A 15,047-nucleotide genomic window follows, 5' to 3' on the forward strand; every position below is an offset into this window, starting at 1 on the left:
TCAGCTCATCCCCTATTCTCATCTCTGTGGTGAAAGGACAGCTGGTTGTTCAATCTTCTTGCTAAGGCCACCTGGCAGACAATGCTCTGCTCTGTTTTGGTGGGTCAAAAGGAATTTATTGTTTTCAAAAGTGGTCAACACATGGGCTAGTAGAGGGTCCCTCCAGACATTATTCCAATGTATAAAAACATGAATGCTGGAGATCCCATCAAGCCCACACAGTCCTACTGTGCAGCAGTAGATTTTGACAGTGAACAGAGCACAAACCAAGCAAGACCACACGTGAGAGAAATGCCTCCATTTTTGACCTCCTGAAAACTCAATTGTGGAGTCTCATTCCTGAAACCATTTAACCACCTTAGACCTGAGTGCGCTCCTCAGTGCACATCTGCAACATCTGGAACAGTTGCTGATTTCAGGAAAAGGAAGGAGAACAACAAACATGCAAATGTGCCCCCAGGATCCCAGGGGACGGAAAGGCTGGCAACGGTGGAGACAGTGATGAGATGGGGAAGGGGCAAGACCTGTTTTGGGGTGTAAGCACAAGAACCCTCCAGTGCACAGCCTGGGTGGCAGCATGGCTCTGCTGGGGGTGCCTGTCTTGTATAAAATACTGATGGTGGGATACTGGATGTGAGAGCAGAGAACTGGACACCATGGTGACCTGAGAGGCAAAATCAAGAAGCAAAAAAAAAAAAACAAAAAAACTTAGTAAAGCAGTCCAGTTAAAGTAGAAAGCCACAGCACTGCCACTACAGTCACATGGTACAGTTCCATGAAGCCCTGTGAGAATCAGGGTGCTCTGAGGGCTGGGGAATTGTGCAGTATCCCCTGTGAGACAGACACAGGTGGAGCTTAGCTCCTCACAGGATGGCAGATAGCTTTGGGCTTTATCCCCTCCGTGCAGGTGGGTCCCTCTTGTCCCCATCCTTGAGAGCCTGAAAGACAGAGACTGAAAAATGAATTTAAAATTGCAACCAGTGTTCCTGAGAGCAGGGCTGGAGAGAAGTGGCCCCAGGGCCAATGAATAACAAAAAATAACTGAGAAATATCCAGAGGCTGTACAAAACCTGGAAGCTGGGTCAGTCCGAACTACAAATCCTTGCTCCCCATTATAAACAAGAATATCAATATTTCTGCCCCAAATGCAAATTCCTGAGTCGAAAGCAGAAGGGAAACAGTAGATCTTTGTAATGTACCAAAACACCTTTTTCTTACACCATAAATGTATGACTTTCTTCAGTGGAGTGTCAGATGGAAGCAGAGCCTGACCTAGGCCTGGCACAAGAAAAGAGACAAGTCTCATTAAAATGCACACAGGGTACAATTAAACAATATTGATGTTAAATAATAAATATGTGGTACCTGGGATTTCAGGCAGTCTCTCTCTCCATCTGAGGAGCTTGTCCTAAATGCACATGCCTCGAGTGGTTGTGGGAGCCTGGGAGAAAGGCACACTGCCTTCCTGCAAGACAGCACTGGGACCGTGCCTCGTGCCTTACACACTAAAGCATGAAGGCAGTGGGATCACAAATACCCTGCTACAACCATTACAAACCCATTACAAACCCTCATTAAAAGCTGAACTGTGAAAATGGAACAGTTTAGTGCAACAGCATGAGTAGAGCTCAGAGATGTTAGCATCAGGGAATGAAAAAGGAGGAGGAAATGCCCTTCATCAAAAGGCTGATAAGTGTATTTTTAGCAAAAGCAGATCAAGGTTGAGATGCACATAAAAGTTACATAAATGCAGAACTAGCCAAGCTTCCATGTGGATAAGAGGGTATAAATGCACTTTATTAAGTTGTTTCTAAAATTGGAGTCGATGAGATAAGCCTTGAAGGAGGCACTCATTTAAGATTGATGTGGAATAAGTGCAGAGAGATAGCTGTTGAAAGGACTGCCATAAACCAGTTCTCCAAGTTGTCACTCACTGACACTTCCCAGTGTTTTCTAATAAAAATAATCTGTTTAAATCAGACTCTGAAGACAGCTTGTCTTTGGCTGCCAGAGTAATTTCTCACAATTGTTTCACAATTGCTTTTGGAATAAGTCAGGGATTGTTTGAAGAGACATCTTTGAGGCAGACTTTTAAGTTTCTGTTATTTATATTGGCAAAGCACTTCATACTGCTTTAAAACAGAAAAAAAAATTGCCACATGGAAATTACAACCAGCTGGTTAGAACCATTAAAGTTACTGATAAATAGTCTTTCTACAGAGGTGTTCACAGTACCATACAGCTGTGGAGAGACAATGCCTCGTGCTTGCATGGGGTTACACCACTCCTGGAGACAATGAGAGGGTTATAAGCCCAGAGGATAAACCAGCAACCAGGAACTGCAAAGTCCTGTGCAGCCCTGATGGCAACACACTGTTGAAGTCCTTGCTGACACAATTACTGTGAAGTTCACTAACTGGGGCAACGAAGGCTGCATCGAGCAGGAGAGGGCAGAGACCATGGGCAGCCTGGCTGACATAGAAGTCATCTTTAACTCTTCTGCACTAGTCATGATTTTTACTTTTTCTAAGCCCTATTCCTGCCTTTCTTAACCTTGAATTTATTGCCAGCAGGGTTCAACTGCAGCAATACTTTCAGATGTAGAACTGTGCAACAACAATCTTTACTAAAAATAAAGAAATACTAATATTTTGATATGGTTAATATATACATACTTCATCTACCTGGAAGCAATTCTGCTGTTTTTCACTAAAGAAAAATGCTCATCATCTACAAAAATACTCTGGTCAATTCTAAATGAGCCTTCTGGGTGCTTCCACAAAGTGCAGTATGTTACCTTGTTGCTGTAGCAGAGGACACTTAAAGAAGTGTCCTTTTATGTGCGTTTTGCTGAGAGACTTGTTCATTAAGAGCATCCTTTGCAGCAGCAGAATGTACTGGCTAATGCAGTTCCAGCTGCTGCTGCAGGACCTGGGAGGTGTGAGGCTACTTCAGACCAGTGTGTATCCTAAAAGCTAAAAGGTAAAGGGTAGCCTGGATACCCTTTGCTTGGGAATTCCCCTTGGAGGGAGGGAGGGGCTGTGTGAGTTGGCCAGCAGGAATTCACTTCTATAAATTTCCAAGTGGTCTGCAGGCTTATGTTCCAATTATTAAGTGGCTCTGTGGACAGACTATGGGTACCCAGGTGTGGATCATGCATCTCTAACAGGAGGCACATGATACATGTCTCCAACCCACAGCCTCTCTCTAGGACCTTCTTTCCCAATAATTTCTTTGTTCCATCTTGTCATGGATATATTTTTTGTATGGCCCACGTGATGTTTGCAATGTGCTTTGTGTGGACGAAAAGGAGCTATATAAATGCAAATGTAATGTATTCATTTATTCTATACTGAAGGTTGTACAGAAGGCCAGGTAAATTACACCCACGGCATCTGCCCGTCAGCTCTTAATGTCATCCACTTCAGGAACAACAACTTCCCATAGAATTTGTTAAACATGATTTCCTTTTGTTAGCCCTTGCAGACTATTTTTAATCAAATTACACTTCTCCAGCTGTTTTCCATCTGGCTGGACCCACTAGCCGTTGAATTCAAGGACCCTGATTCATTACTACCTGCGTCATTTGCCTGACCTTGCCACGAGACCACAGAGGCAGCATAACAAGGTGCGTCCATCCAGCGCAGCCCCCACTCCTCACAGCTCATTGCTGAGATCCCCGGGAGCTGGATCCTTGCCCTGAAACTTTAATGATTTGCAACAAGAGCAAATCCTTCATCACTCACTCTGGTTTTACCCAGAGTCCCTTCATTATTTCTTTTATTCCTCCTGAAAGTGTAAGGCTGTCCCCAGCACCGCTCTCATTATCCCTCTGTGAACACTGGAAAAAGAAGGTATTTACATTTCCTGACGTGCTTAGTATTCCTGTCATCGCCGTCTCCCCGAGCCTGCCCTGACCTTTGCAATGACATTTTCAACAACTCTATTCCCAACACTTTTTCTTTGCTGCTATTTCCTGTGCAATTTTGGCTTCGTTTTTCCTGCTCTATTTTTGTTATTATTTCCTTCTTTGTTCCTTTATGCTGCCCTGTATATCCCTGGCCACAGTGATGGCCTGGTGGCCCTTCCAGACACCGCTTGCTCCCTGCCACAAGCCTCACTGTGGTCTGTAATGCTGCTGGGTACTGAGTACAGCCAAATTAGGGTCTGCCATGAGTGAGGCTCAGCACATGGAAGGAAGTCTGATTTGTGCAACCTGGGAGAGCCCAGCTATTCCACTGCTGGGATATATGTGCCACTGGCCTCACGCAGGGATGGGATGTCAAGAGAAAGACTAAGCTTTCAACTGCTGGCATCACTAATGCTGTTGTTTTGGCCTCAGGCTAAACCCAGCTGTGATATCTAAAGCTGTGTGCACCTGTGTCCCCTCAGCTTGTCACACCTCTGTGCTTCTGTGTCCCAGGGCCCCCAGTGCTGCACACACTTTGGACCCCCAGGGAGCCTATGAGATGCAGGAAAACAGTTTCCTTTAGACTATTTGGGAAAAATCATTTGCACTGGTTGTGAACGTCTGGTTTTGTTTTGAGGCTCAAACTCTCAAACCTTGTCAGGTCCTTGTATGGATTTGCCTGATGAGTCAGTGTGTGGTGGGGTCAGACCTTCAGTTGCCATACAGAAGTAAAGTTTCAATGAGGCCAGTGGATTTGCAGTGATTGACATTGGCATAGCTGACAGTGCACAAGAAGAAAGTTTATTGTATTCCTGAGAATGAAAGATACAATCCCTGGAAAGCAGATAGAAAATTTACCAGTTACTTACTAGTAACTTGTCACCACAGTTTTTCAGTCATCCGTCCTCCTTGACCAGTGTAACAGAACTGATGTGGTTCAGGATAGCACCTATTCATTATTTTCATTATCTATGTTCCCCTTTCTTTCTTTTTCCCTAGCAGGCATTGTTTAACAAACAGTGCTGCTGGAGAAAAGTGGTATTCTGGATTTGTACCCTCAGCTCTTCATAGCTCAGAAAGAAAATGCAACTCTTGCAAAGGTCTCTCCAAATCCCTCAAAGAGACACCCTTAATCTCAGGGAGCACCTTAGGGAAGCAGCCCAAGAAAGATAGATGCAGAACAATGCAGTTAACAGCCTCACTACAGCAAGGGGGGACCCAGCTAAGCACCTTGGCTAAAGCAGCACAAGGGTTACAGAGGAAGAGTGAGAAGAGCAGGAACAATATGATTTCACCCAGGCAAGCTGAACAGCAAAGACTGTTCCAATGCTAAAGCTGATATTATGGTGATACAGCTAAAGCAACAAGCCATTTCTCCCCTGAAACCTAACAAATTGCCTTTGGCTTCTGATGATTGTTGTAGCCTCACAACTTATTCTGTTTCCAGGAATAGATGGAGTGTAACAATGCTAGCAGCAGTTCATACATCTGACTGCTGCTATGGAGGGAAAGAGGTTGAAGGACACAGGGCATTTGCTAAACAGTTACTTGGAAAAAAGATGTGGTGAACAGATCAAATAAATCCAACAGAGATAAGAATGATACAGAGACAAGATACTCTCACCCACCTAAGAGTATGGCGCCATCCTTGCCAAAAACTTTGTCTTTAATTATGTGACTGCTTTTATCTTCAGTGGGAATGCAAATCTCCCTCTGGATTAGTGAGGGAGGTTTGTGCTGGCCACGCATAGCTGCCACACACAGATCAGACACTTCACACCAGCATGGTGTGGTGAGATCCCTTCAGCTTTCCACACCAGCTCCAGTCTGGCATCACCATTCCTTGCAAAGATTCCCTTCTCCAGAACTCCCTGGGGAGAAAAGATTGAGAAGTACCTGTTGACATCTGCTCAGGCAGAGAGAGATGCCTGAGAATGACCAGCAAACAGCCTTGGGACATACTTTGCCCAGGCTGGACTGCTCAAAGAGAGGGGTGCTGGCAAAGCAAGGAGCAGCTGACAGCACCAAGTTGCACAGGTCAGTACAGGTCTTGTAACTCAATAGAGTGTGTCTTAATTTCTTCATCTAGATTAGTGCAAGAAAGCAGAGGGAAGCTAACCTCTGTCCAGAAGCCGCTTCAGCAAAAGCAAATACAGTAAAAATTGTTTAAACTCCAACTCTGCCTTAGAAAATAGTTGCAATGGCTGCTGCTTACCTATCTTGCTAGAGATTTGTTGTCCCCTTTAACAAAATATGAATTAAGATACCTGTTTTTTCTTTGCAAGTAGAGAATAAACTCACCGAGTAGTAAATCTTTTCCTCATTTCTGGCTCATTCAGTTAAGTTTGAGTGCAGCCCTTGCTGTTGCCAGTTGAATTCTGCCAGATGGGTTACACTTGGAAAGTGAGGTTTCCAGGACTGAGCAGCAGCTGAAGTAGGAGTGTGAATACTGAGACTGGGAATCAGGCAGTAAATCTTTTGTAAGCTGTCACCCTTAAAGATTGCTTATTTTTTTTATGGAACAGTGCCAGAAGCTGCAAATGTGCTGCTGTTTTCCGGAGACCACACACACAGCATGTCCTCTGCCCAGCTGGCCAAATCCAAGCAGAAGGTGCTATAGGCTTGTTAAAGCTTGGTTGGATGAGCTACCAGGCTTTATGGAGCTGGTTTTTCAGCTCCCTTTCCAGTTGCCTGTAACTGAGCTACAAGAGAGCCCAGCAGCGCAGCTATGGAAAGCAGACCTGCTTGCTGGGTGTGCTCAGCAATGCACTGATCTACTGTAATAAGGACATGAGAACCAGAGCATGCACTGCCATCCCAAGGAAGACTGCTGAGAGAGCTCCAGGAGTCCTAGAATAGATACAGTTTTGCTAACTCTGTGTAATCTAGACAAGGTGTGAGTACCACACTTCTGTGCATAAGTGAAAGTATCAGCAGCGAAGTGTAGCAATTTGCAGAGCTGCTCCAATATACCTGTGGCAAAAAGCTGCTGTATCTACAGCATATTTGTGTCAGTACCTCAGCAAATCCTTCCCACGGTCTGTGACCAATGTGGCAGTCAGGCAGTGCCACATCTGCAGTGCTCTCAGACTTCCTATCCTATCCTATCCTATCCTATCCTATCCTATCCTATCCTATCCTATCCTATCCTATCCTGATGAAGCTGTAACTACATTCCTTTCCAACCTTGGCTTATACTTCTCAGAAAATGAAGCAAAAGAACAAGAAGCAGGAATTAGCACTTCCCAGTTCTGCAGTCTGAAACAAGAGGGGATAATATATAACTTGGTGAGCCACACACTTTCTTTCTTGAGTCATTTTGCTTTTCTCAGAGAAAGTTATAAATGTGCTGCCTCCAATCCAGATATCAGTGTGGGGAGGATGTTTGTAGTATTTACAAAGAGCCTCTTAGCTTGAGCTACCCGGAAAGAATGCCTGTTGCCTTTCCCTGAACAAGAACACTGGAGCTGAGAAGGGGCTGAAATGCCCATGGCTCAAAAAAGGGCAGATAACAGGCAAGAAGCCTGGTCTGGGCTGCCTCCAGTAGCCTGATGTACATATAGAGTAAGATAACAAACATTTGCAATGCTTTCCAGGCACTGTTCATTTCCCACATATCCCTCTTTGATCTGGAAGTCTTTATCTCTGGCTTTAGGAGATGCTCCACCTGTGTTGCGAGTTAGTAACAACTTCAGCTCCCAGAACCTGGTTAAGAACCTTGTCTCAAGGAATAGCCATGAATTGTGGATGGACTTAGAGGTTTTCAGCTTGTCTATGAGCAGTAGGTGTATTCTTGCAAGCTATTGCAAGTATTCTGCTCTCCACAGTGGATGTCATCCATTGCTTCTGTAAGGAGCCAGGGACAGTTAGAGAATCTGGTCTGAATTAATGGAACTAAGACATCAGAAGAAACACTGTCTTATTCTGAATAGGCTCAATCTAATCAGTCAATATAAATCAATTTAAGCAAATAATTAAAAGAAGTAATAAAAAAGTAATAGGAACAGTAAATCTGAATCATGTTTGTGGTTCTGAAATGCTTTTGAAAGTCTGAGTCCTGCCACTGTGGAGTTATACCAGAGATTGTAGTTAGCAAGGGAGCCCTGTCTGACAGCTTGTCAGGGGGCAGCTACTGAGAAGCCTTTCTGCATTCACCCAGCTGAGACCTGCCTGCCTCTCTCCTTGGTTCTGCTCAAGCTCACACACATCTTCCTGCCCCTGCTGGAATCACTCTTCTCCAGGGTATCTGCATCTCTGTGGAATCACATTGTCACGTGCTGTCACCTCGGCATGCCCTCCCTTCCTGACATCAGTTGAGGCTTGAATGCTCCTCAGCATGTGGGCATCTCAGGGGAGGGGACCTGCATGCAGGGATGCTGAAGGAAAGGAGAAGGAGGAAACACTTCCTTGCACCACTGTCATTTCAACTTCGGAAACTTCTTCTGAGTCTTAGTCTCTGGGGAATGGAGCCAATTAAACAGCAACCTGGAAAGCCTAGCAAGCATCTCCTTTCAATGGAAGTCCTTCTCTGAGTGACATGAGCTGAGTGAGGAAAGACTAAACAGACAGGAGCAGCAGCAAGTTGTTTCTAACTGAATAACTTCAGCGCTTCATATTTTGGTGCACTGTCATTGAAATGCAATCAATTTTTCAGAAGCAAATACACTGAAACCAGAGAAGACTTTGATTTCTACTTCTGCAATCAAATTTGGCAACACCTCTGAACATATTTTTCCCTGATTACCTAAAGGACACTGTAGCAGAATTCAGAAATATAGTCAGTCTGTATCTTTTTTGCTTGGAAAAGATGGGCAGCCACTTGGTTGGCACTGTCAGTGGGATATTCCTTAGGAGTACACCTCTTCAATCAACTAACATTCACCCAAGCAGCTTCAAACACAGAAAAAACCCTGCTGATGAAAATAATTGCTTCTTGCTTCTGTTGCTGCATAAAAAACATACCTGCAGAGCTGCCTGGGAAGCCAGAAGGAATACTACAGGCTGCTACTGTGGCATACAGGTTACCCTGTACAGATCCTTTTATTTCACCTACCAAGCTCTGCACTGACTCCAGTGACTGAACTTTGTAGCTGCCACGATTCATCCTCATACCAGTGGAGGGCTAGAGCCTGTTTGCCAAGTTTTGCTTTTCAGAACAGCAGAGGCTTAGAATCAATGTCTCCTCTGGTCCCTGTGGTTAAACACACCAACCTGGACATGTCTGGAGACCTTGTCAGCTGTAGGTTTTGTTACATGCTTTATCTTGAATTCCTTCATTACCACTTCATGTTCTTGCCTTCTCTCACTGCTGATGAGAGCTGTCACATTTGTCTGATTGTCCAGCCAGCACCTTTAACTTTCTCAATTGCCAGCACCCCTTTTCTGACTCCCCAGCCTCTTCAAACTTGTGCACTAATTGCTGTTATGCAATAGCACTTCAGTGCTTCTCTGGGAGGTGAGTGATGCATGTGGGCTTACCTGTGCTGATGTATCCTGCTGGTTTGCCTTCTTGCCACATCACTTCTTGTTCATTTTGGACATTTTACCACCTGTCATAAATTGTTTTTTCAACTCCACACCCTTTGGAGATAGCTCTGCTGCCAAACAGGTGCACTGTTGGTGATACAGCCTTGGGTAAAGCAAAGCTTATTTAATGAGAATAACATCTCAGATCACACTGTTTATCCATGGTGCCTTTTTCCTAATTTCCATTAATGAAGGAGCTGATATTTCATTGACAACCATTTGCTGAAGAGCTCGCACTGAAGCTTCACCCTCACACTGGCAAACCTAAAAACAAAAGAGTGATTCAAACAGCCTTACAGTCAGCCTGCTGCCAGACCAGGGGCTTTATTCTGAATTCAGTTCAAATTCCTCATGACGCTAATATAATGGAAGGCACTTGGCTTATTAAAATTAAAAGAGTCATCCCTACTTCAGTGTATCTTATTATCCTGGGAAGGGAATTCAGGCAGTCTGCTCCATTATGTTTGATGGGTGATATTACACTCCTCAGACCCAGCATAAACTCAGACACATTTAGCAATACTCAGGTATTAAAGAAGGGCTGACTCTGTGAAATCTCTTATTCACATTTGATTTGCTGAGTAAGATTAGGAAAATCACTTTCTCTCCAGTGTTTTCCTGTGCCTTGCTCTGGCTGAAATCAGATGAATTAAGGTATGGCCCTAGTGCCAACAGCTATCAGAAACATGAGGTCAGTCACATCAGCCCTCTCTGAATTTAGAGAGGCTGGTAGGTTTATGGTATTATTGATACTCAAAAGACTTGATTGCTGTTTATTTGAAAGAGAACTTAAAAAACTGACAAAATACACCCATGGGGACAGCAGCACTCTCTTCTGCTTCTCTTCTCTTCTCTTCTCTTCTCTTCTCTTCTCTTCTCTTCTCTTCTCTTCTCTTCTCTTCTCTTCTCTTCTCTCTTTCAGGAGTCCCTACCAGCTCAAGTGAGGTATCCTCATTTACCAGGCTGGCTTTGAGGTCTATAATTCTGTTCAAGGCATTTTGCTTCTTCCCCTCTTTATCCTCTGCACATATGGAGTTTCTGCTTCTCTCTTCATGCATTCCATTCCAAGAAACAGTTTTCTAATACATCATCACCCACAATGGAAATACAACCATCTACAGAGCCATGGGGGGGGGGGGCTGTGTGGTCCAAGTGGAATGAAGCATTCATTCCCTCTCAACCCACCACAGACAGAGAGGTGGCATGGCCAGCAGCAGTGACTGAGAAGTCACTGCTATATCTGGACAACCAGAACAAAGTCACAAAACCAAGAGTGAAAGCTCTTTCTGAGAATAAAACTCATCTCGCCACCAAATGAGTTTTCATCTTGTTTTCACAACAAATGCTGAGGACAGTGGGTTTAAGTGGGTGTCTAAAGGCCACATTGGATGAACAATGACACATGGCATGCTGCTTTCAGGCCTCTGTACCTGCAGGCTAATCAGTGCAAGGCCAGTTCCCACTAGGAGCACTTCCAGCAGGAGTGCTGTTCTGGTTCCTGAACAACGAGCCAGGAGAGAAGCCAGTCTGCTGACACACAGGACAAAATTGGAGACCCTCAGCCTAGCTGCTCGCTCGTTAATCAAGACAGATTCACAACATACCTGCTCCTGGTCTATAATTAGCAGCTCGTGCCTAGGCAACAGCCCCAGCAAGTTGCTTTTCCTCTTTGGTGACAGTAACTCGTATCTGAGAGAAGGATATGACAAAGGGAGAAGGAAAAGGGAGAAATGGCCACAATAAGGCAGAAACCATGAACACTAAGCAACAATAACACTTCACATCTTAGTGCTAGCTCTGTCTTCCTTTGTATGAGTCTCTGGTGCCTTGTTGGAATTATGGACAGATGTTAGCAGCGGGAATGCAGGCTCCTTTTACACCATAGCACCAACTTTGAGGTTTTGTCTTTTGGAAAAAGCCTGAAAACTTATGGGATAGCCCTGGACTGGGGTGCTGGGCTGCACAGGCCAGATCAGGGCTGTCAGGCAGCAGTTCACCAATCCTCACCATCTAAATCTGCATGCTTGACTGTTCTTGTTCTGTGACCCAACAAAACCACACCACCTGCAACCCTGGGGACATATTTCTCTTGATCATCTCCTTTCACTGACTCTGCAATGAGACATCCTGGTGGAAACAGGATCGTGTTCTGCCTTAGGGGCAGTGCCAGTGTAGCATTGCCCATGTGAGGTCCAACCACAGCATCTGCAGTTCTTACAGATGGAGGTGGGAATGAGACTCTGCTTTTGGCCTAAGATCCTGTTGTTACACATCCTGACCAGGTTCCATCATCTTGAACCTAAGATATGGTTCACACAAGGAGCTGTGTGACTTTTCTAGTTAGTGACTGCCCAAGCAATAATATCTTCCTGCTCTTGGGCAATTTTAAATGAGTTGCTGCTGTACTGTGGGGAAATGGAAATGTTCACAGGTGTGAGAACCGCTCATTATAATTCATGGGAATTGTCATTAAATCAACACATCCTCAGGTTCTGCAATTCCCTGAATCTGTTGCTGCAAAAGAAAAAGTCAAATCTGTCTAGGCTTTTTGATTGCAAATGAGTACATTGAAAGCGTGCTTCCTTCTCTGAGAAATCAAAGCTTGTTTGATTGAAGCTCATTTTCACACGATCAGGTGATGCAGCTCACACTTCAGACATTTTCAAATTCTTTTTACTTTCCTAGAAAAATACATAAATCTCGAAGAAAAGTGTTTTTCTTCAAAGTCATCTGTCCAGGCTTTTATCTCTTACATTCTTTGCTGCCAAATTTAGATTAATAAGATGAAAAAAAAGTGTATTTTCTCAGATGACAATAACGGAATGACCTTTCTCCTGTTTCTTTTGAATATAAATGCAATAATAAAAATGTGGCTTGATGTCAAAGAATTAGACTCGTGTCCTGATAATACTAAAATACTGTAGATTTTTTTAGTAAGAATAATGCCTAAATGACGCTTCTTATTTTTCTTATTGCCTTCCAGATATTTCATTTCATAGCAAGAATTCTGAAAACCTGTCTTTTCTTTTGGCAGCTGAAAAAACTTGTTTTTAATGACTTGTCTCTCTGTTGTTTGGCATTGCAGACTCTCTTTAGCCAGAAGGGTGCTTTTGTCTTGCCATGAAGTATTGCTTAATGTTCACCTATCTTTGCTAGGTAGAATCTTGGTTTTCATTATTTTTGAAAGCTCAAAACTAATTTAAAATTGAGGGAGCCCTTGAAAGCATAAGGGAGAATTTCAGTCCTTAGAAAAGGGAAGGAAAGCAAAAAGAAGGGATGTGACAGAAATACAGTTCTAGTGTCTTTTAAGAGGAGGCTGCTACTAAATATGTAGAAAGTGTAACAATTGATCCAAAGCATCAGAACAATTTTACCTTTTAGGCTTGATGCCTGTCAGAAATTTGAAGGGATAATTTTCTAAGATGTTACAGGGATGTAGACATGCAGTATGCACTTAGAAGAAAGATTCTTAGAGTCAAATACAGAGAGAAAGGAAGAGAGAAAAAGAGGGAGGGAGGGAAGGGAGGGAGGAGGAAGGAAGGAAGGAAGGAAGGAAGGAAGGAAGGAAGGAAGGAAGGAAGGAAGGAAGGAAGGAAGGAAGGAAGTTAGTTTTCATTATGAAAACACTGGAGTACAAATTATTGCACTAAGAGTTACCATAAACTCCAGCAGAGCAGAAGCCAAACAAGAGGGACCTGTCAGATTAGTGCCTGGTGACAAAATGTATAGCATGGAAAGAAAAAGAGAGAAATAAAAGGGTAGAACTAGAGACATTAACGTCTGGCCAAAGTTTTCTGTTGGTTCAGGTTAAAATGTATACCCTTCAGAGCTGAGAAGTAATATTATGCAGGTTTCTCCTCAAAATCGCATTTTCTGCCATTTAGCTCTTGTTATAGGAATAGGAACTTATTTAATCTATGTACATTTTAATTAAATTTATCTGTTGATTATATAAATCTATATTAATTTATTTCAGCTGATTGGGCCACCAGGCTGAGCCACTGTCTCAGTGGTTGGAGGTCTTCTCAGCCTTCTGAATGTTTGTAGCTTCAAAGGTGGGCTTCTAGCTCTGAAGAGCTACCTCTTTTATGAGCAAAGAGTTCCTGTGCTGTGTTTTGCTCTTTACAGCAACCCAGTGCTCCCTGTTTCCCTGGCAATTGTGCAGCAGTGAGGCTGGCATTCACAGCTAAGCACATGCTTAAATGCTTGATGGATTTAGGGCTCATTTGGTCTGCTCTCAATTGCTTTCTGCTGTCTACTGCTCAAAGTAATGCACATTCACTCAATGCAGTCAAAAATAATCTGAGCAGACATCAGAAAGGGCACAGTGCTAAAGAGCAACCTCTGAAATGTCCATCTGCACTGACCTGGTGAAGTGGACTGGAATTTCCATGCAGTGGCAATTAACCAATATTTATTGAGTTAATAAAATCCATAAGTTTAATTACATTGCTGATACCAAATAATCTGTTTTTCTGCTAGATCTCACTGAAAACAACTTCAATTTTTAACAGCTGTAAAAATCCAAAGAGGTGGCAGGGACACAGCAGTGCTGGTTTCTCACATCACATTATTCTTGTGGTCTTTTCCACAAACGACTGGGTGTCTCTTAGGTATTACTTTTTAATCATCTTCCCTCATTACGTGTAGTATTTGCTCCTTTTTCATTTTCTAGCACAAAGCCAGAAAGAAGGCAATTAAAAATCAATAATGGTGCAGTGCTTAGACACTCATTATGTAGTCATTAGGTAGTCTGGAGACTCATTGTCTTTACAAGGGTTTGCTCTCCATGAATCTCCTCTCTGCAGTAGTACAAAACAGCAAGCACTGAACTTGAATCCAGAGGGTCCCTGACTCTCCTGGCCCACCTGGGATGCAGCAAACCCTGGCAGATCCTCCAGCAGCACCAGGGAGATGTTCAGGCCTGGCGCTGCTCTGGCTGTCTCCATTCCCACTGTGCTACCTGGACATGATTCCTGCTGTCCTCAGGCAATAGAAGGATCATTTTAACACCCTTGCTTACACTTGTTGGACTACCACCCCCACCCAGAAACACAGTCCCCAGCTGCCAAGACAGTTTGTAGAAGAACATGCATGAGTAACTGACAAAATTAGGCCTCTAGGGAGTCAGGAGCTCTCACTGTCAGCCTCAAGAGCCAAGCTCCTTCCAAAAGAGCATTCAAAACAAGCAGGCTTTGTTTTGAGGTGGGGAAAAAAACCAACTCACTGGCAGAGACAGGATGGCAAAACTATGCCACTGATTGTCAGATGCCTAAAGGCATCAATAATATAATGCTCACACTCAAAACCATCTTACAAAACAAGAGAAGCAGCCTCTCTTGATTTAAAGAATGGCCTCTGGACATTAAATAACAGCATCTATTCTACACACTAAGCACCTTGAGTTCACTTTGCTTTCTGTCCTTGAGGATCTGGGGAGAAAAAAGGACAAGCCAACGGAGACAGTTCAAGCTAGGAAGATTCCATGGCAGTTCTACAGAGCATTTCCCCAGAACTCACTGAGAGCAGAGGGAGAAAACTCCAATGCATTATTTAAGACCACTCTCACACTGCTGACCCTTTATAGACACAGATCAATAGAGCAGCCTCA

Source organism: Passer montanus, unplaced genomic scaffold, assembly GCF_014805655.1.
Source record: "Passer montanus isolate IOZ18808 unplaced genomic scaffold, ASM1480565v1 scaffold10, whole genome shotgun sequence".
Lineage (NCBI taxonomy): Eukaryota > Metazoa > Chordata > Aves > Passeriformes > Passeridae > Passer > Passer montanus.